The 26,215-nt window shown below is 39.5% G+C and overlaps 1 non-coding gene across 1 annotated transcript; it reads left to right on the forward strand.

Annotated features, from left to right (window-relative positions):
- The first annotated feature begins 9,700 nt into the window (after positions 1 to 9,700).
- On the forward strand, positions 9,701 to 9,819 carry LOC145401555 (5S ribosomal RNA). Its single transcript, XR_013897643.1, has one exon. It is a non-coding gene; the product is annotated as a 5S ribosomal RNA (ribosomal RNA).
- The last annotated feature ends 16,396 nt before the right edge of the window (positions 9,820 to 26,215 follow it).

The following is a 26,215-nucleotide window of genomic DNA, read 5'->3' on the forward strand; positions in this document are numbered from 1 at the left end:
TCATTACCTCATTTATATTGTATTCATTTCGTTCTTTAGGGGCCTTATTTTTCGTCATCAAATGGTTGCAAATGCGTTCCTTCAAGGCCTTATACTGTTTTCTTAGAAATCTTTCATTCGGTTCTGTGAGGACCTTTCATTTGCTTCCGTATGTGACTCCCACTACATTATTTGGGAATATTTTGGCACATTCGTTAGGTCTTATTCATTGCAATTTTAAGGGCCTCTCATTACGGTCTTTAGGGGCAGGGCAGTAGGTTCGTTTGGACCTTCCATTTCCTTCGCTAGAAGCCTTTCAATATGTTCTTCAGTGTCCATCGATTACAGTCCTCCTGGGCCTTCCATTGCATTTTTAGAAGCCTTCTATTGCGTGTGTTATTCGCCTTGCATTACATCCTTTAGGGGCTTTCCATTATATTCTTTATGGGCCTTCCGTTACATCGTTTAAAGGCCTTCCAATCCATCCCTTAGGGGCCTTCCATTACATTCTTTAGGGGTATTCCATTGTAGGGGTATTCCATTGTAGGAGCCTTTAATTACTTTCTTTAGAGGCCCTCCATTACATCCTCTAGGGGCCATCCATTACATTCTTTAGGGGCCTACTACATCCTCTGAGGTCCTTCCATCGCATTCTGTAGGGGCCTTTAAGTACCTTCTTTATGGGCTTCCATTATATTCTTTGGGGACCTTTCATTATATTTTTGATGGGCCATTCTTTACATGTATTTTAAATAGCGGACTCTTCATTACATGTTTTAGTGGCCTTGCATTACCTTCTTTTGTATTCCTTTAGTATATTCCTAGAGTTCAGGTACTTGTTCTTTAAGGCGTCCTCGTCTGTTTTGAAGTTATTCCGTCACTTTACTATTTTTTTATTTCACATTTTTTGTGGTCTCCCCCCCCCCCACTTCAATTACATTCTTTCCGGATGATCTACGTTTCTTTATGGCCATATCCTTTCTTTCAACAATTCGTAAAGACCATTTAATATGTTTTATGGCTCGTTGGTTCGTTCTTTAGGCTCAGTTGGTTTCATTCTTTAGGGTTTTTTTATCTACTCTTTATGACTCTCATGGACTTTTTTCTTACTTTCCTGAACAACGTTTTATCTATTATTTAACGCTTTTTTCATCTGGTTTGGATTTTCTCTCATGACTTTTTGCTAACCTTTATCATGTATTTGTAACCTCTGTATCTGTTTTGGTATTTTAATTCCTCCATCAGAACCATCTCATTGCGTCCTTTGGGATCCCGTTATTAGTTCTTTATGGTAATTTCATGTTTTATTGCCCACTGATGCAGTTATTTTGGATCTTAGTCTTTTCCTTAAGAGCCTGTTGTCTGTTCTGAGGTTCTGTTATTAGGTTCTGTAGACTTGCCGGATCTCATGTTAGCCATTCTGGGTCCCTTCATCGTTCTTTTTAGTAGTCTCATCATTTTGGAGTTCTTTCATTACGATTTTTTCGGTCCGTTTTACTTTTCTTATGATTTCCTACTCTGTTTAGGGATTTTGCATCATTTTATCTATTCTTTATAACAGTCAAGGGATTCTTTCAGTATTATTTGCAATTATTTTGCCATTTAATCACGACCCTCTCACCTGTTTAGCAGGTCCTTTCAGTAAGTTCTTTAGAATCACCTAATTTCATTAATCACGACAGACACATTCCGCTTTCTGAATCCTCTTCGTCCACATCTCTAGGCCTCTCTCATTCCGATCATCGAGTCTTGTTCTTCAAGGTGCTCTTCTTCAGTGTTGTCTTCTGCTCTCTCTCTCTCTCTCTCTCTCTCTCTCTCTCTCTCTCTCTCTCTCTCTCATTCCAGTCATTGGGATCTTTTCTTTCTGTTCTTCAGGGATCTCTTAGTCCTTTCCCAAATGATGCTTTATTTTTTCTTTATATCCTTTCGTTTTGGCATTCAGTGTCCTTGCCTGTTGACCTTTATGCCTTCTTAATTCTTTTCTGGGTTCTCTGGCCTAATGCATCATGATTTCATCGTTTCCTTTAACACCATCACCCACACATTCCGTTTATTAAGCCCTCCCTTTCCGCTTCTCAGGCCCTTCTCATGGCGTTTATCACAGTGCTCACATTCCCTTCATTAGAGTCTATTCGCATGCATGAGACGTTCGTAATAACAGAGGCTCTGATTGTAAATGTATATGCGTTAGATTAGGCAATGAGGTGATGGCTTACGCTCGCGGACTAGATGTGGACCGAGGATGTTGTGTTCCATATAAACAAAAACGTGTGTGTGTGTGTGTGTGTGTGTGTGTGTGTGTGTGTGTGTGTGTGTTTAACTATTTCTTCTTTTTGCATTTTTCAAAAAGAAATAAACCATTGCCACGTCCGTTGACCAACATTAATCGTTTATTACCACATCATGTAAAACTCCTCCGTGGTCCTCCAGCCAGCACCTTCCCAGCCCCTCTCGCCCACTCCTCTCCACCCATCCCACTTTTTTTATCCGTACCCCCTGACACACACACACACACACACACACACACACACACACACACACACACACACACAATAGACAGAGAGAGAGAGAGAGAGAGAGAGAGAGAGAGAGAGAGAGAGCGAGAGAGCAAAATCTTTTACCTCTGCCACAACATTTTCTCATGTATCACCCATCGTTGCAGGGTGTACTCCTCTTTCCGTACTCCATCACCCATCATTATCTAGTCCCCTTTCACCCACATCAACTTCTCCTTTCGGCAATCCCACCAATTTTTGTTTTTCCGCCATTGAGGTATTGCTTTATAAGCCTTCCTGTATTATTTACCTCTTGAGTAATTTGCTCCACCCTTTTCTCCCGCATGCCTCACCATCTACCACGATCCCAACCCATCCCGTCCACAGCTCTCCATCTCTTCTCCCCATTTCGGGACTGATAAGGGGAATACCTACCGTACAAGGTCTTTCATCGCTGACATAAACAATAACGATGAAAATGAGAGAATCTTCCTGAGATGTGGTCTAGTTTTAAGTTCTTCTTCCATCTATCACTCCAGCCTATGCAGTCAACGAAACTGCGTCAGAGCAAGTCCGATTTCGACCTCCGTGCGAATGTGGCCAGAAACATAAGATTCTTCCTCACTCACCAGCAGAAGCTGGCAAGGAAAAAAATGAACGAAAAGAAGCATAGGATACTGTGCAGCATGACTCCACAGCAGGAGTCCCACCAAGATAGCCCTGAGGGGCCCCATCCTGGCTGTAACATGGTCTGGGTTGCGGTATTCTTCTCAAAATTTCGTGTTTCTAGGTAAAAAAAAAAAAAAAAAAAGAACGGCTGTGTATCTTGGTGTTTCATTGGACTCTAGGGGGCATCACCCTCGTGGGGCAGCATGAAATCTGGGTTGGGTGAAGCTCTACCACTATGCAAATTTTCTTGTTTGTAGTTAAAAAAAAATGCATGACGAGGGTCACCCCTCTTGGGGGCGAGGGAGTCCTATCCTGTCTATTACCTAGGCTTGAGGGAAATTTACCACTGTGCAAAATAAAGTTTTCTTACTGTAGGTATATTCATAATACTATGGGTGTACATACCGGCAGTGTCTTGGACCCCGTGGGACCACACACCCTCCAGGAGTCTATGACGATGCCCCCGGGGATTTCAAGATCCAACCTTTCCATAATCTGGTCGTGGTGAAGATTTACCGCTGTGCAACATTTCCTTTTCCTAGGCACTCTCGGACGTTGTCAGTTGCCAGAAAAAGCGTTATCTGAGAACCACCTGTGTGGTAGGTCTCCATATTATAATTGCAAATCATACTAGATAGATAGATAAATAGATAGATAGAGAGACAGATAGAAGCAGGAAGTCAAATGATGAGAAGGTGTTGTGTTTGCGAGAAGCGAGCAGCGCTAAACGCTTACACGGAGGAAAGCTGACGACAGCGGCCAGTAAGGAGATGATTCAGTTAGCTGTCAGCAGTCCTCTCGTGAGAAAGTTCTGTTGCCATGAGGAAGATACGTAATACACACACACTACTACACGAGATGTTAGAAAAGAGAGTGGAGAAGGAGACAAGCGACCCTATAGAGAGGTCGAGACGGAGATTAGCTTTAGAACAGAGAGAGAGAGAGAGATAGCGAGACAGGGAGGTAGCTACCCAGGACTTATACTATTATACCTGTTTAATATTTCCAAGACAAATAAAAATAGTCCATACTATTCTTTACCTCTCCCGTCACTACATGACATCTGGTGGGGAAACTACTACAAGATATAAAAGCCGCTCGACCACAAGTCTAAAATATACGCCTCTACAAGCAAATACAAAGTCGCTGCTTTATGATACAAAGTCCTTAAGACATTTGGTAGCAGCGAACGTATACGAACCTCGTCTACGAATCAACATTAAATTCCTACAAAATATCAAGATTGACAACAACCAACAATATCAGTTCCTGCCCCCTCCGTCTCCCAGATCATTACGCTGATGCAGAGGTCAAGAGATCACTCGACGCCTTGCAAGTAGCTTAACGACAAACCAGCAAATCTGCGGACATCGTCTCCGAATTAAAAGCAAATTTCTACAAAAGCAACCGAGACTACAAGGTTAGCTTCAGTTCTACAAAGTCTACAGCCATCTACAATCAACTACAGCCATCTACAATCAACTACAATTAACAACTCTACGTCGTCTGTATAATCTTCTACACGCACCTACAAGTAGCGGCGGTCTTCATCCTACAACGAGTAAATCACAAGAAAAAAGGACCAAGAATACATCAAGAAAGAAAGAAAACATACAAACAAACAAACAAACAAACGAAGAGTGAGAGACGACTCACAACTCATAACCACCAGACCTCACCCTCCTCTCTCTGCTACATCCACCCAACCCCCACCGCTTACGCAGGTGTGAAGAGGTCAAGACAGCAAAACATCAAGTCCATATTCACAACTCGTCTTACTCACCCGTCTTCACTCAAGTTACTCATCGCTACTCATTCACTCACCACCGCTACCAGTGTGGGAAGTTGAGGTCATCATGCGTGCTTGCTGAACAGACGCCACGTCAGTCAACACACCACCTGCACCACCACTCACACCATTTCCCACCACGGTAAAAATTAGTAAGTTACATAGTTACTTCATTTATACAATACACAGTGATAGACAATAAGCTTCTGCACAAACATATAAAACGTGCTGTATAGTTACAGTTTAAATACACATACTTACTTCAGTTATCTGCATAACTCAAACACTAAATAATCACCAACAATAAATATTCTACACTGTATATATTCATTCATTTATTATAACATTTATTTACTCCCAACGAGTGTTACCATTTATACCTACATAAAATACGTGTTTCATATATACAACTATACATTATTACATCTACAAGTGATAAAGAAAATATACCATCACAGTTACTCAGTGAGCAATTAAAAGAACTGTATTAAACATTTATTAATTAAAGCTACCTAGTGGAAACAGATAAATTAAATTACAAGGTAAACTAGAAGAAAAAAAAAATGGCCAACACAAATGCCGTTAGCAAGAGTGAACATCTTCAACACAATCGTGAAGACAATGATTTCCACACAGTGCTGACACACATATTACTCACGATAGGTACAGGTGAACAAGTCAGTGTGTATAGTTAATACTGTATATATGTATATATATTTTTTTTATATAAAATAACAAAATATGGGACTATATAATATCATTTTCAGTAGTATCTGTGCATTATAAACTAAACTTTAAAAAAGTATCTCAAGGAAATTAGTCAGGAATTATGCAACCATGAACAACATGGAAAAAAGCGTACACAAGCAAAGAGAAACAAACTATGGAAAATCAATACATACAAAACAAAAAAAAAAAAAAAAAAAGAAAAGGAAAGGAAAGAAAGAAAGAAAAGTAAGAAAGAAAAAAGAGAAATAGAGTAAGATCACATAACAAACAAATGAAAATAAGTGTAAGTGTTACTACATAAGTCAAAATACCACGTAAACTACAAACAAAAAAAGCAAATTGTTGTCTCCACATACAAGTGGCACGACACATCATCACTATCATCGACCGCAGCATATGTTAGGACTGCAGTTATTACAATTGTTACTCCATATTATAATTATGTAACGACAAACGATTGCATTATGTTACACTTTGCCAATTATGTAACAGTTGCATTAACAAGATGTAACTTTTATGTAACTTTAACTACAATTATGTACCTACAAACGATATGTAACAATTATGTAACGACAAACGATTGCATTATGTTACACTTTGCCAATTATGTAACAGTTGCATTAACAAGATGTAACTTTTATGTAACTTTAACAACAATTATGTACCTACAAACGATATGTAACAATTATGTAACGACAAAACAGTTGCATTAACAAGATGTAACTTTTATGTAACTACAATTATAAGGCCAACACAATTATGCATTAACACAATATTTGGTAACAATTCATAAAATGTTACAATTATGTAGTACCACAATGTTAGTACAATATTATAAGTCATACAATTATAGCACAATTCTGTATTACCAGTATCATCATACAAGTTAGGTGAAATATTAGACATTACTAAAGTGATAACTCAAATATGTAATGTAATAACCTAGCAGTATTACCATTGCACAATTATATGCGTAATATTACTGAATAATCACTATTTACTATGAATAATATATGTATACAATATTCATACAATTATGTTACTTTACAATATTATGTATTTCACTTAATTAGCTTATAAGTTCATTATAATGTATATATAATATGTATTAATATGTTATGACTATTAAATGTCGATGGTACGCCATTTTGCGCGGCAGAGCAATGTGGTAGGTCTCCATATTATAATTGCAAATCATACTAGATAGATAGATAAATAGATAGATAGAGAGACAGATAGAAGCAGGAAGTCAAATGATGAGAAGGTGTTGTGTTTGCGAGAAGCGAGCAGCGCTAAACGCTTACACGGAGGAAAGCTGACGACAGCGGCCAGTAAGGAGATGATTCAGTTAGCTGTCAGCAGTCCTCTCGTGAGAAAGTTCTGTTGCCATGAGGAAGATACGTAATACACACACACTACTACACGAGATGTTAGAAAAGAGAGTGGAGAAGGAGACAAGCGACCCTATAGAGAGGTCGAGACGGAGATTAGCTTTAGAACAGAGAGAGAGAGAGAGATAGCGAGACAGGGAGGTAGCTACCCAGGACTTATACTATTATACCTGTTTAATATTTCCAAGACAAATAAAAATAGTCCATACTATTCTTTACCTCTCCCGTCACTACATGACATCTGGTGGGGAAACTACTACAAGATATAAAAGCCGCTCGACCACAAGTCTAAAATATATTTCTCTACAAGTAACTACAAAGTCTTTATGACACCTGCTCCTCCTCTTCCTCCATCCTCGGGAGATGCCGTGCCTCGCCCACTCTGTAGTGTTAAAATAAAAATGCTTATAATAATGCCTAACGTCTATATGAGGTTCATTAAGGCAAGTGTTCAAGTTTTACTTAGTATCAATCTTCTCCAAGGGTACGACATACAATGGTGGAAATTATAATTCACGTCCCCGTTTCAGTTATTCGTCCAGACAGACTGATTATTGCAGAGTCGCACTCTATTGTTACAACTGTGTGTGTTTACCCAATGTATTGTTTTTACAGTAAATAACTGTGCATTTCAGTGATATATACTAATGTACTGAAAATCATCATGTATAAGTTAATACTCTGGAATAATCCACTATTGCCTTTAATCCATATACGACTAGAGACCACTCCAGATTTGGATAGAATTATTTAGCAGTTTATTAACAAGAAATAAATAGCTAAGAAACAGCCAACTGCTTCATTACAGTGACATCTTTTCTTTCGTAATTTTGCTATCACCAGACAATTTTACTCACCCTAGGGAAGGTCGTTCGTATTTAAGGGACTGAAAATATTTTCTGATAACGATATATGATAATTTAATACGGTATATCGTCAAGGGAAAATAATGTAGCTGATGAGGCGGTGGGCAAAGCACGTAACAGATCTGTGGTATTTTTATCTGGCTTGTCAAATCCTGACGATATCATTCATCTTAAGATTCACTTTTGGAAGTGGAAGGGCTTGAGATGGCTTAGCTCAAGAACTCCTTCGCTACATTAGGTCTCTTAGCTAAAGAAATTCGTGGTGATAGGAGTACATAACACACAAGACGTCACCGTGGTGAAGAACTCAAAGAAATAATATATACATGTAACTGATGAGGCTGTAGGTGTAGCACGCAGAAACACTGCTTTATAATAAAGCAAATTAATAAATACAAATGAGGCCTCCAGCGTGGACTCGGGTTGAGTTACTGAAACTGGATAATTAACTGAGTGGAATATGACCTGTTTCGTAACGTCGTTGAAATTGTTGTGCTTAGCTCCATTTTGCTATCGTGTTGTGCCTGTACCTAGTTAGCGCAGCCTTGACAACATGCAACCCTCCAAGTATTTGAATAATTCTCAGGGTAATAATGGTTCCAGAGACATGAATGACTGATCATTCGACTATATAAGACTATTTGGCGTGTCACTGTAATAGGTGCAGTTACCTGAAGGCAGCGTTACACTAAATAAGTGAAAATCATCTCATATGTGTCGAATATTTGAGTATCATTTTTACTAAGCAGCGACGTGTGAGGAATCGTATTTTCCGAAAACATGTATACTTCTGAGAGTCATCATGCTTTTAACTAATTTACTCTCGTGACATCTTTTTTGTATTTCTTTTCTTGTTACCTCCAGACACTTTTAATTAGCTTATAGTGGTTCTCATGCACTGATGGGATTAGAAGAAGTCTTTACTAACCCTTTCAGCACCATCTCATATATATATACTGTATATATATATATATATATATATATATATATATATATATATATATATATATATATATATATATATATATATATATATATATATATATTTTTTTGTTTTTGTTGGTACCTCCAGACACATTTTGTTCGCCTTTGGAAAGTCGTTTTTAAGGTCAAGTTCAAGAAAACTGGTGGCCCGATAACTCGGTTATGAATTATTATTATTATTATTATTGTGGTAGGTGGGGGCGCTTACCAGCCACTCACTCGACGTAGTGCTGCTCTCGAGTGTCTGCCCATTCCTCTCCTCCATCCTTCTTTCCTTCTATCCTCTTCTGTCTTTATTTCCTTCATTCTTTCCTCGTCCTTCTGCCTACAGGTGATTTTAGACTCCCTCTTCTGTCTTTCTTTCCTTCATTCTTTCCTCTTCCTTCTGCCTGTGGGTGACTCTACACTGAGTGACAAGCCAAATGGTTTCCTGTACGCCAGGAAACCATTTACTAAGCCGGGTGGTAACCATAAAACCAAATTTTGGCGCCTGGTGGTTTAGTGGGTAATTACGTCGCTCCAGTCGGATTGAGCCGGTGAAGGATTAAATCCAAGAGGGTGGTTGTGGCCTAATGATCACATAATGCCACTCAGGGATGAATGAGGCTGGTCACTCTCATCTTAAATGTCAGGATCAACTTGCCTAGCCCCGTGCTCCTACGCTCCTCATCGGGCAACGTAGGATTGGATAATGAATGAATGAATTATTATTATTATTATTATTATTATTATTATTGGTATTAGTATTTATTATTATTATTATTATTATTGGTATTAGTATTTATTATTATTATTATTATTATTAGCCATACCACGTTGAGTACACCGCTTCCCGTCCGATCAGCGAAGTTAAGCAACGTTGGGTCTGGTTAGTACTTGGATGGGTGACCGCCTGGGAACACCAGATGCTGTTGGCATCCCTACGTGTCAAGTGGGGTTGGTGGAGGATTAGTGCCCCTCCCTGTAAAAACAATTAACTCAAAGCCCTTGGCCACCCCGTTTGGGATACATGGCGTCTGGCAATGAATGAATGAAAATATTATTAGCATTAGTATTATTGCTGACCTCATTTTCCCAGTTTACAGTAATTCCTTTTACTCTGACAGTTTTCTTTACATATCATTTAATATATTGGCCAGTCGACTTTGCAACATGTTCACGTAGAGTTTGCTACCCAGGCCAACGATTGGGCTGGGGTGTAAATTGTTGCACCCTCAGAATGTGCAGAATTTTACTTGTTTGAAATCCTCATGAAAAATCATTATGACCATGTAAAACAGACTTTATCAAAATACCGTTTTTTAAAAGCCAAAAGTATTTTTTAAATTGTCATAATGATGAACTTTTTGAAGTTAGGATCTTTTTTTGTAGTATATTTATTGGAGATCCTCAAAATATAAGATTTGCCTCCTAAATTAAGAGAATTGTTTCAGTGTATCTAATATACTATAGCACTAGCCGTGTGTGTGTGTGTGTGTGTGTGTGTGTGTGTGTGTGAATTTTGGGTAGCCGAAATTACACATTCAAATCGCACCAAAATTGGCGCAAAAATCGCAAAAAATTCGGTGATGTGAAAAAACTTGGCCCCATCACGATTGAAAAACTTTTACTATATTTAATGAGCGATCACATTTTGACCAAAAAACGCCGCTCCCCGCGCCCGGCATAGGATCTCCTTAGAAAATTTTGCTCATAGGTACAACTAAAATATACCACAGCAGTAGCCGTGTGTCTGTGTGTGTATTTCGGACTTGCGTTCGGACAACTTCGGTTCCATTCCCGAAGCTGCAAATAACATAATCAACTGGTTAGCTGCAAAAAGTCCAAGTGACAACGTTAGACTAGAACACCACATAAACAGACCATCATGGGCCCTTCGATGTCGCCTTGACGGCCAATAGTGACAATGTTAGACTAGAACAGCACATAAACATGACTTGGATTACCTGAAATGATTGCAGTGCGCGTGCAAAGCGCGAGAAAATGAGTGAGAAGCACGAGGATACAAGTGCGAAGCACAAGAAAGCAAGCGCGCAATGTGAGAGCCCTCCGCAGGAGCAAGTGCGAGGGACCCGAAGGGCTCATGAACACTTGTAAAGATTTAAAGAGAGAATATGTGTAACCTGTTTTGTCTGGCGATGCCTGGAACCACTGTCGGCATACGCAAGCAATGTGAAATAGAGTTCTGGCACTCGCCATAAGTCGAGAAGTGCTTATGTGATTATTATGGGAAGGAAAAAAAAAAAAAAAAAAATCACTGCAACCAAAGCAAAAGCTGAATCTACAGTGAAGTGTGGAGAATTTGAATAATACTCTTATTTAACTATTTTTTTTACCAAACCCTAATCAACTTGAAACGGCTCTGCTCGTTCGAAAACGTTCCACAATCCACATCATAGTGTGGAATCCTATTACATGATACTTTTTTTTCTTTTATCATGATCAGTACTATATTGGGCATTATCCCGAGCCTCTAAAACATTACTGATCACAAGGGCTGGCGAAGTAAGAAAGTAATAAGAAGCCCAAGCAGCGTGCGAGCCACGGGATGGTGGAAGGAACAGTCCATTAGTGGTGATTTGTGGACTCTGCCGGAAGCCACTCACCCCCCACCCCCACCCCACTCTCCCTCTTGTTCCATCTCGTCTCACTCCCTCTCTCTTACCACCCACTACTCGCACTCCATCCCCTCCCTCACCTAATCCCCCCAGTCCCCTTTCTCCTCCTTCCAGCTAATATCTTCCCCCGCCACCCCAAACACCCAGCGTTTTGACACTGGGTTAGTAGGGCGGGGCGGGGAGTGTCACCTGGGAGAGAAAAGACATGTAACTGGGATCATATGACAAAACTCTTTATAAACGTCCTTGACCAACAAATGTCCATAACAGTGTACTATTATACTAAACAGGTATTTTATTAACTGATTTATTTTATTATTTTTTTTTTATTCCTTCCCGCGAATACTCACAATTGTTTGGTTGTGAAGTGTATGGAGGCTGTACGAATGCAGAACTTAAACTCAAGAACGTTCCCAAATTAGGAACTCTGGGCCGTAATCACACTCTCATGGGCTGAAGTTTTGTACATGAATGCTTGTTAGGTCTCAGCTATATGGTGGAAGCCTACGATATTTGTATGCTCTTTTCTTTCTTCTTTCTTTCACACACTTTTCAGTTTGGTGCCACCCCTTCATTTCTGCATCATTTCATATCAGACAAGAATGTTTTCATTTATATCCCCAAACACTTTTTTTTTTTTTTTTTTAATTAGGGTTGTTTAACTTACTTTGCTGAGTCAGAGATCACACCACATAAACACAAATTTTGAAATCCTGCGTACTTGGATGTTCATTACTCATCTTGGCAATTTGCCCGAAGTATGTCAGAGCATAGGAACTGTGAGTAGACCATCCCACATTCCGTTGGGATTGTTGGGAATCTTTATTTACTGTCCTTTTCCACCTCACCAATTCTTTACCTTCATGTACAGCTATTGAAAACTTGACAGCCAAGTTAGAGTGAATGTTCTTCAGCTTAAGTTCTGTATAGCCTTGTAGTGTCACCCATAGAGCTGCCGGATACTTCACTGCCAGACTGCAGCATCTGTTAAATACGATGGACAGTATGAAACTGGAAAATGATTCCCTGACGATAAATAATCTACTTTGGTGACCTACTGGAAAAAAAATTCTTATGATTATTTTAGAACACTTTCCTTGATAATTTATTGAGCTCTGCCCACTGCAATTTGGTCTAAAACTGATCTCTCTCCATGTTGAATAACAGACTGTAGCAAGAAATTAACGCTAGGAAATAGCAATAGTCAAGAAAAAGTGCTATAGAAAGAATAAAGAGCCGTAGTACTCTCTTATTCCGCCACTGAGCCGCGGGAAATAGGCTGCAAACGAACGAAAATCTCCGCCAAATTAAGGTGGACGTACCACGGGTGCCGGGCAGACCGAGCTGATGACAGACTGGTGGAATATATTGAAGGGTAATATTCGTAAGGTAGTTGTGAAAGTTACTTAATCTGTCCATCACGATGACGTATTTTTTACTTCTTGCTTCTCACAGAAATTTTAATTCATGTTTTTAACTGTTGGAGTTAGATACAGCATTCAATACCCATATTCTGCGTGGGTGCTCTCCTAAGTAGAATATATCGTCCGGTAGAAATTACAATATAATCAAAACGACGTCCTCTGACTAAAAGAGTACATGACGATGATAAAGCTATGCGTGGAGTGGATAGCTTCGGATATGGGTTTGGCAGTATCGAGGGCTAAGCTAGTGAACGAACTTTTTAGGCTTCTGAATCCACCCTGTCCATCTGTACCAGGAAACTCAGGAATGATGTCAGTTATGATAACACAGTGGTGACTGAGTAATATAACTTGGGTTCATAGTAAGGCTGATAAAGACATACATGATTAAAAATCATGTGTGGATTAGGCAGCCTCTGAGGTGGAGCTGGCAATTCGAAAGGCTGAACAGTGTATGGATGGATATATGTTTAATTTCACTGGACTTATTTGGTATTTTCAGTTGTTTTCCAGCATTCTGTTACTGTGTCCTACCCATCCTAATGAAGCAGTGGGTAACTAAATGGTAAAGATGAAACTGTTAATGATGATGACGATGATGATGAGGAAAAGGAGGAGGAGAAGGAGGGTTAGGAGGATGAGAATGAGGATAAGAAGGAGGATGGGGAGGAGGCACAGGTTATAGATTATTATATCGTGTGTTGGTCGCAGGGCTGATAATGAGCTGAATTTATAATCCGGGCCAATTAGTGATTTTTTAATGGACCCAGTGGGTTAAGCTGAAGCTACGCAAGGGACAACACTTAAATCAACGATAAACGAGCTAAGGTGGAACAGTTGGCTGTATGAGGAACTAGTGGTGGCTGTAATACGATTAAATGATAAACAAAACTGATAGGAAGCCATAAAATACTTCCACCAATCCCATATGTAGTTTAACACTCTTAGGCTGTTAAATAAAATCGTATTGCCTCAGCTGGAATGGAATATTTGAGTTGATCCAACCATGAGATGGTAATGAAGGTCCAGTATAGGCTTGTCAGATATATGGTCACTTGGCCGAAGAATATCGTGTGAGTTAGTTGGTTAAAATAGAAAGAAGACACGAACATGAAAATTTTAGTAGTTACCGGTAGGTATAATCGATACGAGATTGGCATTTCTTAGTTGTTGAGACCACCCAATAACAAATTTATTTGGTAGTAATCTGGTAGAATACGCAAATAACTTCAAAGTACTGCCCACGACGTACCGGTATTTCTTTAAACTTACTACAAGTCATCTACGACCAGAAAGCAACTACTGTATCTATCATCCAGTCCTTTACTGTCACAAGTGTAATTGCCATGGGATAGGCTACTTAATCCAGGCATTTAAGGCAAGTGTAGCCAATCGTTAATCCTCGAGTGTTTTTTGTGACCAATAAACCTCAGTCCCTCCTCGGACGCAACCCTTATGGGCCCCATCCGGTCGCAGTGCCTTATACCGCAATACAGCCTGGCGTCCATTTGACAACATAGTTATCGCCCAGAATAGTAAACGGTTTCCTGAGCAACAATAAAATTATGGTCTTGCCAGTCAGTGTAATGTTATCTGAACTTCCAAAGAGTGTTTGCTGGACACCCCTTCTCCACCTACAACAAATTGGATAATATAATGTAAGAATTTGAGCAGTAAAACTGAGGAAACTTGTCAAGGCTGCTCTTGCAGGCAATTTGTGCAAGTTTGACCCTAACTCTATGTTGCTATGACTCACTCTCAGCTTTTTAAAAATCTGACATTAGCTACAATAAATAGAATATCGGTAACGACCATGAAAATCTCAGTCTCGTCTGATCCACTTTCAGGTGAATAAAATCGTCTGGCGTTAGCTGGAAAAAAATACCAGAGACGACTCAACTATGAGAAGGATAATATTATGTAAGTCAAAATGGCCGGAAAAAACTGATACATACCATGCATACATATTACCTACAGTATAATTGTCAATAAGCTTCACCATATAAATGGCGAAGCTTAGCCTATTGTTTTCGTAATATTATTATTACCGTATTTGTCGTTGCATTCTTTTTCTTAGATCTTGATGCAGGAAGGTACCCTAGGGTAACCATGTACTTGTGCCAAATGTATGTGACCCTGACCTATTTTGAAGGTCATATACTCATTTTTGGTACAAAAAATGCATATTTGAAATTGAAATATCTCAGAAACTAATTGAGATACATTTATTTGGTGCAAAGTCCTCAGATAAAGTTTGCTGAGAAGTTTGGCTGAATATTTTGCAATTTAGCCTAGTGGAAAGTACCGAATTCAAATCTGCTCAGTGTTTTCTTTGTTGCAAGTTTTAGAGAAAACCACAAAAGCTGTTAAGCTGTAACTTCACAGAAATATAGATGTGATCCATCTTATTATCTGAAAGAAATATGGTTACAGTTAAGCATACAGGTAATCAGTTATTGAGACAACTGTAAAATGTACCCATGCATTCTTCCACACCTTTGTTTTCAGATCTTCTTGATATTACACAAGAAGCTACCTTAGGTTAATCTAAGCACATGTTCCAAATATGAATGACCTTGAGTTACTTTTAAAGGTCACAGACTTATTTATGATGCCAAAATTTCATACCTTACATACCATAAATAGTTATTGCAAAGCTTCCTTACTGTGGCTACACAGTAAGTAAATAAGTAACGATTTATAACTTACCACACCAGTGGTGAGTTATATTGTTATTGTCATCATCATCATTATTATTATTATTATTATTATTATTATTATGAAGAAGCAAATTGCTCGTACAGTATTCACTGAATTTCAAAGCTATGGCCTTCATACTTGGCCATGTGAGTCCCCCAGCTGGCGACTTCATTTGACCCAGTATCATCCAGTTCCCAGTACTGTTTTCCAGTTACATCCAAAAACCTATAAAAAATAGTTTACTCGCGGATTTTCAGAAACCGCTACAGGAACAGACTTGAAGTTTTGGGGGGGACATAGCCAAGATCGGGGAGCAGGTCGGACATGACGATGGACCCATTTGGGCCTGTAGTTTCTGAGATCGCCGAGGGATAAATGGAAAATAGTTTAAGGTCATTGAGTGCAAAGTTAAAAAAATAAATAAAATAATATTGAACTACAATCACCAAACTTAGTACAATCATAGAACTTGATATGCTATGCATGGCTATCAAGTATGAATGACCTTGGCCGAAAAGTCAGGGTCACAGCCAAGGTCAAAGTCTATTTACAGGACAGGTAGGGATTATGTGGATCACTTTCTGTTGTATTGTTGAAGTCGCCGAGAGTATAGATTACTGATTTTGTTGTTGTTGTTATAACCAAGGTATAGACTTGAAGTTTTTGTGGGACATAGCCAAGTTCGGGGAGCAGGTCTGAAATGATTGTGGGCCCATTTGGACCAGAAGTTTCTGATATCGCCCAGGGGTCAATGGAAAATAGTTGGGGCTCTCCCATTTTTGCCCTGCTAGGATTAGGTTGCTTTCACTGTCGCCCAATATGTTATCACACACACTAAGGGGGCCCTGTTTCATTTCACTTCGATGTGCTCACTATTTGAAGAGCACTGAAATCGCCATGTCCAGCAACAACCACAGTGTTGGGACACTGGGGAGTAAATTGGCCCCTGCAGTCAAACTGAGGAGGGCAATTTCTTTTTTCTACTTATTATTATTATTATTATTATTATTATTATTATTATTTAATTATTATTATTAGATAAAAAAAAAATCAGGGACTAATGAAAGATGATAATGTGTGAGTGTCGCACATGGAACCGATATTTGATACAGATGTCCAGTATTAATAATGGGCTAACTGTATCATGCTGATGGCAGAATCATAGCGAAATACTTGTAGAAACTTACAGCATTTAACAATGGCAAAATTTACTTAACCTCTGTAGTCTGATGATGCGTTATTTCAATCTTGCTACCAGTTGGCATTTGTAGCTGTTTGCCTTGTGGGGAGACCTTTCATGGTTGATTTAATGGGGATTGTTTCTGGCCCTTCCACTGCAACTGATTTCCCTCAAGTTTAATGAAAATCTAAATGTAAGAAGAAATGAGGACAAGATAAATCATCTTGGTAAACAGATTAAGTAAGAATTAGCTTGTGCTGAAGAAGACAACAGCTGGTTTAATATATCACGCATAAATTGTCACTTTGAACTACTAAGCTGTTTTGTGATTAATTTCGTTACCTCAGGAGCATTTCAACAATATCATCAATTCTGGTAAACAGTTATGTGATGATTTTAACTTTCCTCAGTTGCATTAGAAGGGTATAACACTGTCACTTCCGACGGCTACTTCAGAGTATCTATCTTCGTATGCTAACTCATTTTGGTTATTTTCTTGGAAAAATAAAGTACTGGTGTCATCAAAATAATAGTACGTGCACCAGGCGTTGCAAAATATTATGTAAATTGTCAGTTTACATGATAAACTTGAGCAGTTGTTTATAAAATCCTGGCTTGACTACCTTTAGTAGTTGCCACTGATCAAAGATGTCAAGTACAACCCATAATTGTCCTTGGCCCATATCCTCCTCACCTTCGGAGACTCACTAGCACCTCTTCCTTACCGGTTTATTTTTGCACACGGAATGTGAATGTTATTTTATGTTATTTTTAGAATCTGTTTTGGTATCTAAAGAGCATAAATCAAGGACAAGAAAATATCAGTCTAAACATGCTAAATAAATCGCAAAGGAATAGGTGCTAGTCGATTTCCCGAGCTGACGAGAATACCATCGTTTGTGTTCTTGGGACCAGTCTTGCCACCTCCCACTGCCACATCTCGAGGCTGCTATGGCACTCCATCCGCCACAACTCGTTAGCCCCGAGACTGTGGCATACTCTTGCTGCTATTAGCCCGTTTTATCTAGCTTAGAGACCCCGGGTCTAACCATTTACAACTGAAAGAAACTGCAACATCATGTACGTAAAATCGTCTGAAAACTAGAAAAATGAATTATGATATGCAACATCATGTACGTAAAATCGTCTGAAAACTAGAAAAATGAATTATGATATGTCACTTTACTAACGAGTTTCAGTGTTAGTGTTCTAGATATTTTACGTGGGATTCTCCCCAGTGTCTGTAACCTCATTTTTCCTCATATGAAACAGGTTTTGAAGGCAAGGGGAAAAAATGTGAGGAAGGAGGGAGGAGGAACAGAGGTCAGAAGGATACCTACAAATGACATGGAGTCGAAATTTTCTTTGCCATCTTCAAGTTCCACTCGATAAAAATGAAAAAAAAAAAAAAAAAAGTAGATCTTTCTGCAAAAGTCTTCATCCACTTAGCCATTAACACTCGCAGCTGAAAAATCATCTTGCTTTAGCTGAAATAGAGTATTAAAGTTGTCCCAACCATGAGAGCGCTAATGATGCCAGTATTAATACTCAGGGTCGTATGACTTACTTTCAGCTAAATAAAATTTTTGGTGTAAGGTGAAAAACATGCTACAGTTGCCCCTAATATCAGTGGGTTAATACTCAAAGAATAATGTCTGGTACACAAGACACAACTCAGGGAGCACTGTAAACCATCCCGTATAATGAATGACTCGGTAAACAGCCGTAACAATCCATTGCTATCTTATGTTGTAAAGCTTGAGGTCAGGAACATGGTTCAACTTTTTTAGCTGAACAATTATGAAACTCTTACCCAATATTCTGACAAAGTTGTTGGGTTCCAAGAATCTTATCACTGGGTTTCAAAAGTCAGTGATCACTGTCTTGTCATTCATCGCAAGAGAGTGGTTCGATATCAGTATCCGCAGTCACACATTTAGAGTTCCGCTTCACCCGAAGCTAAACATGCCGTGATAAAATTTCATTCCGTTCCTGCCTACACATGCTTTGGAACAGCAACTTCTGTTGATCATTCATTATGTTCTGAAGGGCTCTTGTTACTTACATATTATTAACTAAATAAGCACCCGCGCGCGCGCGCGCACGAGAGAGAGAGAGACAGACAGACAGACAGACAGACAGACAGACAGAGACAGAAAGAGAGACAGAGACAGAGAGAGACCGAAAGCCAGCAATGAAAGCATAAATAACAGTAACTGCAAAGAATAACAGTAAATCTGCAAGCAATACCCATGTCCTCCTGAGAATGCTGCGATTTGATATGTTTCCGCGGCTTTGAATGGTGGTGAGTTCTCAGACCTATTTATTAAACAAATCGGAGGTAACAGAGACTAACAGGACTACCTGTACGTCGAAAAAGAGGTCAAGATTAATGGATATTGTCTCCACGAGTGTCATTAATGCAGGCAATTTGTTTTTGTCCAAGTCCCATTCGTCCCTCAGAATACAACATGCAGCCGTCCAAATCAGATTCAGATTTAATTTCTAGGTATGAATAATATGGGGTAATAAAAACCTTGTCCAAAAGTATCATGGCCTGTTTAGGGAATGTACGACGAGTGCAGCGATCATAGTTGTCTTTTAGTTACATCAAAGTGTGTCCCTTGTCCCTTCCAAGAGAGACACATATTGCTGCTTGTCTCGTTGACCCCACTGGGCAAAGCTTTCAGCAATAATGGATAGCTTCCTGGAGTGCTTGTTGCGGGAACTCGAACCGTGGAGCTCGTTAGGACCATCTGGATGAATCACCCTGTTGTGGCGACGATCAGCCATGCTTGCCACTTGCTGCAGTTCCCATCCACTCTGGCCTCGCTCTCTCATCTCAGCTGTCAGTTCGGCAAGCCTTGCACTAAATTTATGTGCAATAAATCCCTTTGCTGTCAGTGTTTCAGCCGGGGACAAAAGTTCTAATACTTCACTTATGTTTCTCTCATCCCTCTGTTGGCTACTATTTCTAAGGTAGGAGAAGCTTGGTATGTTTCTCTACCTAAGTAGTGTGATTTCCTTTTATGTGATGCGACAGGGAGGAAAGTGACGGACATAAAGTAGATGCAAGGGAACGGTAGATGAACTTTAGCACCTGACTGTACACTTGTGTCTTATATTGGAGATAACATCAAAAGATTTTGTTCAACCGAGGGAATATTTTCAACCTGACACCAGACGATTTTGTTCGGTCGACAGAAATTCCAGTAGTCACAGGGATAAAAGCAGATCTGTTGCTCAACAGACCTTTAACTCCTTCAACCCGAGAACGTACTTTAATTTTGTTTTCTTGCTATCTTTTCACTATTTTTCTTTCTGATGTTGAGGAGACGTCTATTAGTGACGAAACTCGTTAATGTCGTATGTAATCCCTTATTTTAGAAGTCTTTACTTATGTGGATTGCATCGTATGCGAAGAGTTGTTCGAGTCAGCGAAGTGAGCGAAAACACAGTTATTCAGCTGAATTTTGTTGTTTAAATTCTTGCCCCTCATGGTTTGTAAAATTTCCCTGCGTGAGGAGCCGTTATACCACTTTGAAATTGTTATAAAAATTGCCTTCCAGTGGTACCAATTTTTTTCCCCCCAAAGTGCCAATTATAGCAGCCCCCCCCCAAAAAAAAAAAAAAACTTTTGACAAGAAGTTTTATTTATTTTTTTTCTTCAAGACCAGTTATGGCATGACGTACCTTTTTGAGGCTGTCATGAAACTTTCAGTTTAGTGGTACCATTCATTTTCCAAAACGAGCCAATTATAGCCGATAAAGGCCAAAAATACAGCCTTGCGTATCCAGACACATTCCACACCCGTAGTGTGAAAGCCCATTTCTTGATTTTAATTTTCAGTCTGGTAAGGGACATCATCATTATCAACACCATAAACATCGTCAGCATTTCTTATCACTACTCAGAAATGGGGTGAGGTAAGAAATAAAGTTGGCCACACCGTTTTCATAGGTAGCAAGTCTACGTGGGCTAGCGAACCGGGAACGGTCAGATGAGAGTCTTTAACCCGTCACCACCCTGTCACTCCTAACTGTTATGTGCAAAGATTTAGGCTCGTATTTTATTCTTTCTAACACCCCTTCCTTACTGATTGATTTTTGCATGCGGATCATTAAGAATCTCATGTATTTTATTTATCGAATATTTGTCATTGTTACAAAGGTTCCAGTATCATTTAAAAAAAAATTGATGTGTAATATGTAAAACAAAACACCAAGGAAGATATGTTAGAAAACCTCCTGTGCTGTTGAGAACATGGACGTTAAGGTGGTGGTCGTGTCAGCAAAGGAGGCTAACAGTATTTTTTTCCAGTGAGTTCTAGGAAAGGAGGCTAACAGTATTTTTTTCCAGTGAGTTTCTATCAACATGTCATATAAATATTCAATTCTGTGCTGTTTATGACTGCGCTTTTAATGTTAAAGAAATGCATAAGACACAGAATAGAGTATTAAGGTGAAACAGCAGAAAATCCCCATGGAAGAAGTAAGCCTACAAAGCTGACGCGAATATGGGCCTTAACCCGTTCAACGCACGGATGCAGATTTTGTGTTGTTAGGTGTCACCCTCACTGGATAAGGACAAAGGCATAGAGGAATCAGATTATCCAGGACCATGTGCAGCCGTTTTTTTTTTTTTTTTTTTGAAATCAAATGTACCTTCTTTTTGTACAAGCTTAGTATCTGTGTTAAATCCCGGAGCTATCGAATCATGAAAATAACACATGAAGTGAAATTACCAAACCCTGCACAACGTCAACATTAAATAATAAACCAGTCATTAATAAAGCTAAGGCCTTACATCTCTCTAACAGTCTACTTGGGGTAACTAAGCGTGGCCCGTAAATGGTAGATTTTGCCCTTCATCATTTGTAACTGGCAACTGTTAGTTATATTAATATTTTCATTGCTTATCCCCTTCAGTCATATGACGTATTTTCTTTTATTCTTGTCATTTTCTGATAAAATTTTATTTCACCTTAACACACATTATTTAAACAGTAATGGGAGAGGCCTTTCCTATGCCAAAAAAAAAAAGGAAAAAAAAGATAAAGAGAGAAACCATTATGGATAAACTAAAACAAGAAAAATGCCGCATGATTAAATAAGTTAAGTATAATGAAACATTATCCACGTTGAGTGTTAAGCATACAGAAACACAAACGGAACATTCTCTCATTTTATTTTCCAGGAAGCTTATGCATGACTTTGCTATAAGGTTATGTTTTCTTTTTTTAAACACTAAATGCGAGAAATGGGAAAGTTCATATGTAAGCACCCTGTCAATACGTGGGTGAACCTTTTTATCTCCTTTACTTTCATTTCAATGAAGAAAGTTAAATCTGGGAAAGCCCCAGGAATTGATGGAGTGTGTGGTGAAATGCTGAAGCATGGGGGAGAGATAGTAGTAGAATGGATGTGGAAGATGTGCAGATTGGCCTGGGAGGAAGGTAGAGTCCCGGAGGATTGGAAGTCAGGTATAATTATTCCCTTGTACAAAGGAAAAGGGGAAAAAGAAGTGTGTGGTAATCATAGGGGCATTTGTCTTCTTAGTATAATAGGAAAAGTGTATGGTAGGATACTTATTGACAGAGTTAGAGAAAGAACAGAGAAATTAGTTGGAGAAGAACAGGGAGGCTTTAGGAAGGGAAGAGGTTGTGTAGATCAGATATTCATTCTCAGATCTTTAGTGGAAAAGTTTCTAGAGAAGGGAAAGAAGTTGTATGCGGCTTTCATGGATTTGGAGAAAGCATATGACAGGGTGGATAGACTAGGATTGTGGAAAGTGTTAAGAATATATGGAATAGATGGGAAGTTGTTGAATGCTGTGAAGAGTATGTACGATGGTGCAAAGGCTGCAGTGCGTGTGGATGGTGAACTAAGTGAATTTTTCTCTTTGAAAGTTGGGTTGAAACAGGGATGTGTCATGTCTCCATGGTTGTTCAATCTGTACATGGATGGGGTAATAAAAGAGGTACAAGGTAGGGTAGTGGATGTTGGAGTGGCCCTGGTGAGAGAGGATAGTGTTTGGAAACTCCTGTACTGTTGTTTGCAGATGATACCGTGTTGTTGAGTGAAGACGAAGGGGGAGCTGCAAGGCTTGGTGGATAAGTTTGAGAGAGTGTGTAAGAAACGGAATCTAAAGGTGAATGTAGGGAAGAGTAAAGTGATGGTCTTTGAGAGAGGTGAAGTCAGTGAATGTACAGCGAGGTTGGATGGTGAGGAATTGGAAAATGTGAGTACGTTTAAGTACTTGGGTAGTGTGATGAGTAAGGATGGAGGTTTGGAGGGTGAAGTGCTTGAAAGGGTACAGCAGGGAAGAAAGGTTGCTGGTTCTTTGAAAGCAGTGATAAGAAACAGGGAAGTGAGCATGGAAGTGAAAAAGTTACTACATGACAGTATTGTGATACCAACTCTAACGTACGGAAGTGAAGCTTGGACGTTGTTGGAAGGACACAAGTCAAGAGTGAGAGCCGTGGAAATGAGTTATTTAAGAGGAGCCTGTGGAGTCACATGGAGAGACAGGCTGACGAATGAGGATATAAAGGAGCGTTGTGGTGTGGATGTGGATGTAATAGGAAGCGTTATGAGGAACACACTGAGGTGGTTTGGCCATGTGGAGAGGATGGAGGGTGAAATACTGACGAAGAGAGTGTATGTGAGTGAGGTGGAGGGGGAAAGAGGGAGGGGGAGGCCGAGGATGAGATGGAGAGATGGGGTGGAGAGGTATATGAGAGAGGGGTGTGTGAGTTGGGAGCAGGGGAGTGAAATGGCGGGGGACAGGGCGACTTGGAGGCGATTTGTTTGTGGCCACCCCAAACGGGATTGAGGCGTCTGGCAATAGATAGATAGATAGACTTTCATTAGAAATAGTAGCAGAAGATGAAGTTATCTGCATTAAGCCCAGTGTTTATAATTTTGGTTTGCGATCATCAACTAGGTTTAGAGAAAATTGAATGTCACCTGTTAAACATTGCGGTCTCTGTGGACACATCGTTATTTTACTGAAGCACCACAAGAGGATTTATTCGTTAAGAACAATTCTGGCGGCCAAAGGAAAGAAAAATGTTTGAGTAACCTATCAGTAAAATGCGCTTTGTGAGCGCGTGACGAGCGAGCCATCGTTTGTACATACGCCTGTCATCATAATTTCATCTTGGTGTAAACTTTTAAAATTTCAGATTAGGCAGTTGAACAATAACAGAAGAATAATTGCCCTAAAATATTTACTTCTCAACTCTCTCTCTCTCTCTCTCTCTCTCTCTCACACACACACACACACACACACACACACACACACACACACGTGTGCTTGCGCGCGCGTGCAATCAACATATGAAAATGAAAAACAACTCATGCCTCGTACGTATCACTTTCAAAATGCATTAAATCAATTTCACAGTGGAGCATGTCAGTTGATGCCCTCGGTACATTTCCTTGGAAAGATGGGACTCCAAATTTTTTTTTTTTTTTTTTTATCCTCATGAGTACATATATGGCTAAAAACAATTTTTTTTTGAATGTATCTTCTACCTGCTGAAATAATCTCTTCTCTATCTCACATAGTAGAAAATGTATTAGCCTCTGAAAACCATCGCGGTCGGGCTGTGTCGTTTCGGGCCGGGCCGGGTTGTGTCGGACCGTTCATTTCTCAGAAGAACATAAAAATCGTTTCGTTACGCTTGCTCATTTCACTAGCTGCGCTCGCTCGCTTGTAACCACTGTTCCAATTTCCCTTACCCGAATAAATTGGTAACTTTAGATTTAGCATGAATAAGATATTCAGCAGTGTTCGTGGAAGCCAATGATTTACTAATCTTCGTGGTGATAAGAGCAAGTGGCCAAAATTGATCTCTCACGTAATTAGCATTGCGCTACACAAGCAAAATTCAAATAAGTTCATTGTCATAAACAAGAATTAACACCAAGGGAAGTGAGGGTCTAATTACCACTGAGTTATTGGGAGGTGTTTCGGATAACACTTTTGAAATAATTGCCTTAAATTAAAGTCTGGTGGAGTTACGTGATGTACCTTTCATACCGAGGCCTGATATTACCGGTGATATATCCAGCAGCTTAATTAGATGTGATAACGCCGGGCCTTATGCACAGACAGGGGTGGTGTATGTAAATGAAAGATGTGGTTATTAATATTTAGGAGAAAAATTGCAGATTTGCAGCAACCGTGGACAAAAATATGAACAGTGGCACAGAATTACACTCGCTAGCCGTTGTTTTTCTTCACCCTGTCATACCAAAAAAAGCACGTTAGTAGTCAGAAGCTTTGGTACGTCTCTCGAGTAATAACTAACTAACCTCTTCTCAGTTACTTATTGTGCATTAATCCTGCTGAAGACAGCCTTAGCGTGTGTTCAGTATGGAAGGTGGGTGTTTGCGCCGAAGTAGTGATATGTGGAGGTGTGGTACATAGGATTACTAATGGGCCTTATGGAACGGGCTAGTAAGCCAATAACCAGAGTCGGACGCATTTAAAAAATAAAAAAAATAAAAAAAAAAAGCTTCAGGATACCACATGAACTCTACAGGCTTTTTTTTCGGTGTCCCATCCCAGCGACGAGTTCCTTGCAGCCCGGGGTATGTGCAGAGGGTGGGAAGAGTTTGTGGCTCACGCGAGTATCTTATGTTAATAATAACTGTTTGATCCTAAGGATCAAAAGTGACGTATTTTTTTCTTTCTTTCAATACAAAGTAGAAGGAACAGGAAGCCCGAAAGATTGTTCCCTCCGAGAAAACAAAAATAAACGAGATGCGGTTGCAAGGCACAACAAACCCGTCCTCGGCAGTTATATTAGTGCTGGCGTATAACAACAACAGGATATCTAGTCAAAGATCTCATATCAAATTTGGAGTAAATGGGGTGAAAATTGACGATTTTATGCCCATTTAAAATTTTAGGCTCGACCCACCTGACACTGACTCCCTTACAGCTAACTTGGGGGGTGACCCCCCCCTGATGGAATGAGGCATGTTATAGGATGCAGATTTGAAATATGCACCTTTAGGTTTTGGTTTCATGCCCATATGACGAATTTGAAAGGAGTTATGGCGAATAAACAATTTTTAATACTTTTTTTGTTTTTACTTTTTGGGGGGCCTTTGCCAAATTTTGCCCCAAATTTAATCAGGTGATCAGAAGGTCATATCCCATCATTAATTTTAGTCAAAATCGCACCAGTAGTTTTCGCGTAAAGTTGTTAACAGACAGACAGACGGACAGACAGAAAAACAAACACACAAACGGGGCAGATACGGGTAATAAATGAAATAAATGCGAGCCAAATTCAAGATGCGCTCATTTCGAGAAACCTGGACACATTGCGTTTAAAAGATTGGATGTCATAGGGAGATGGAAATACAGAAAGAG

Source organism: Coenobita brevimanus, chromosome 55 (genome assembly GCF_032717465.1).
Source record: "Coenobita brevimanus isolate Jiangsu-jjx chromosome 55, ASM3271746v2, whole genome shotgun sequence".
NCBI lineage: Eukaryota > Metazoa > Arthropoda > Malacostraca > Decapoda > Coenobitidae > Coenobita > Coenobita brevimanus.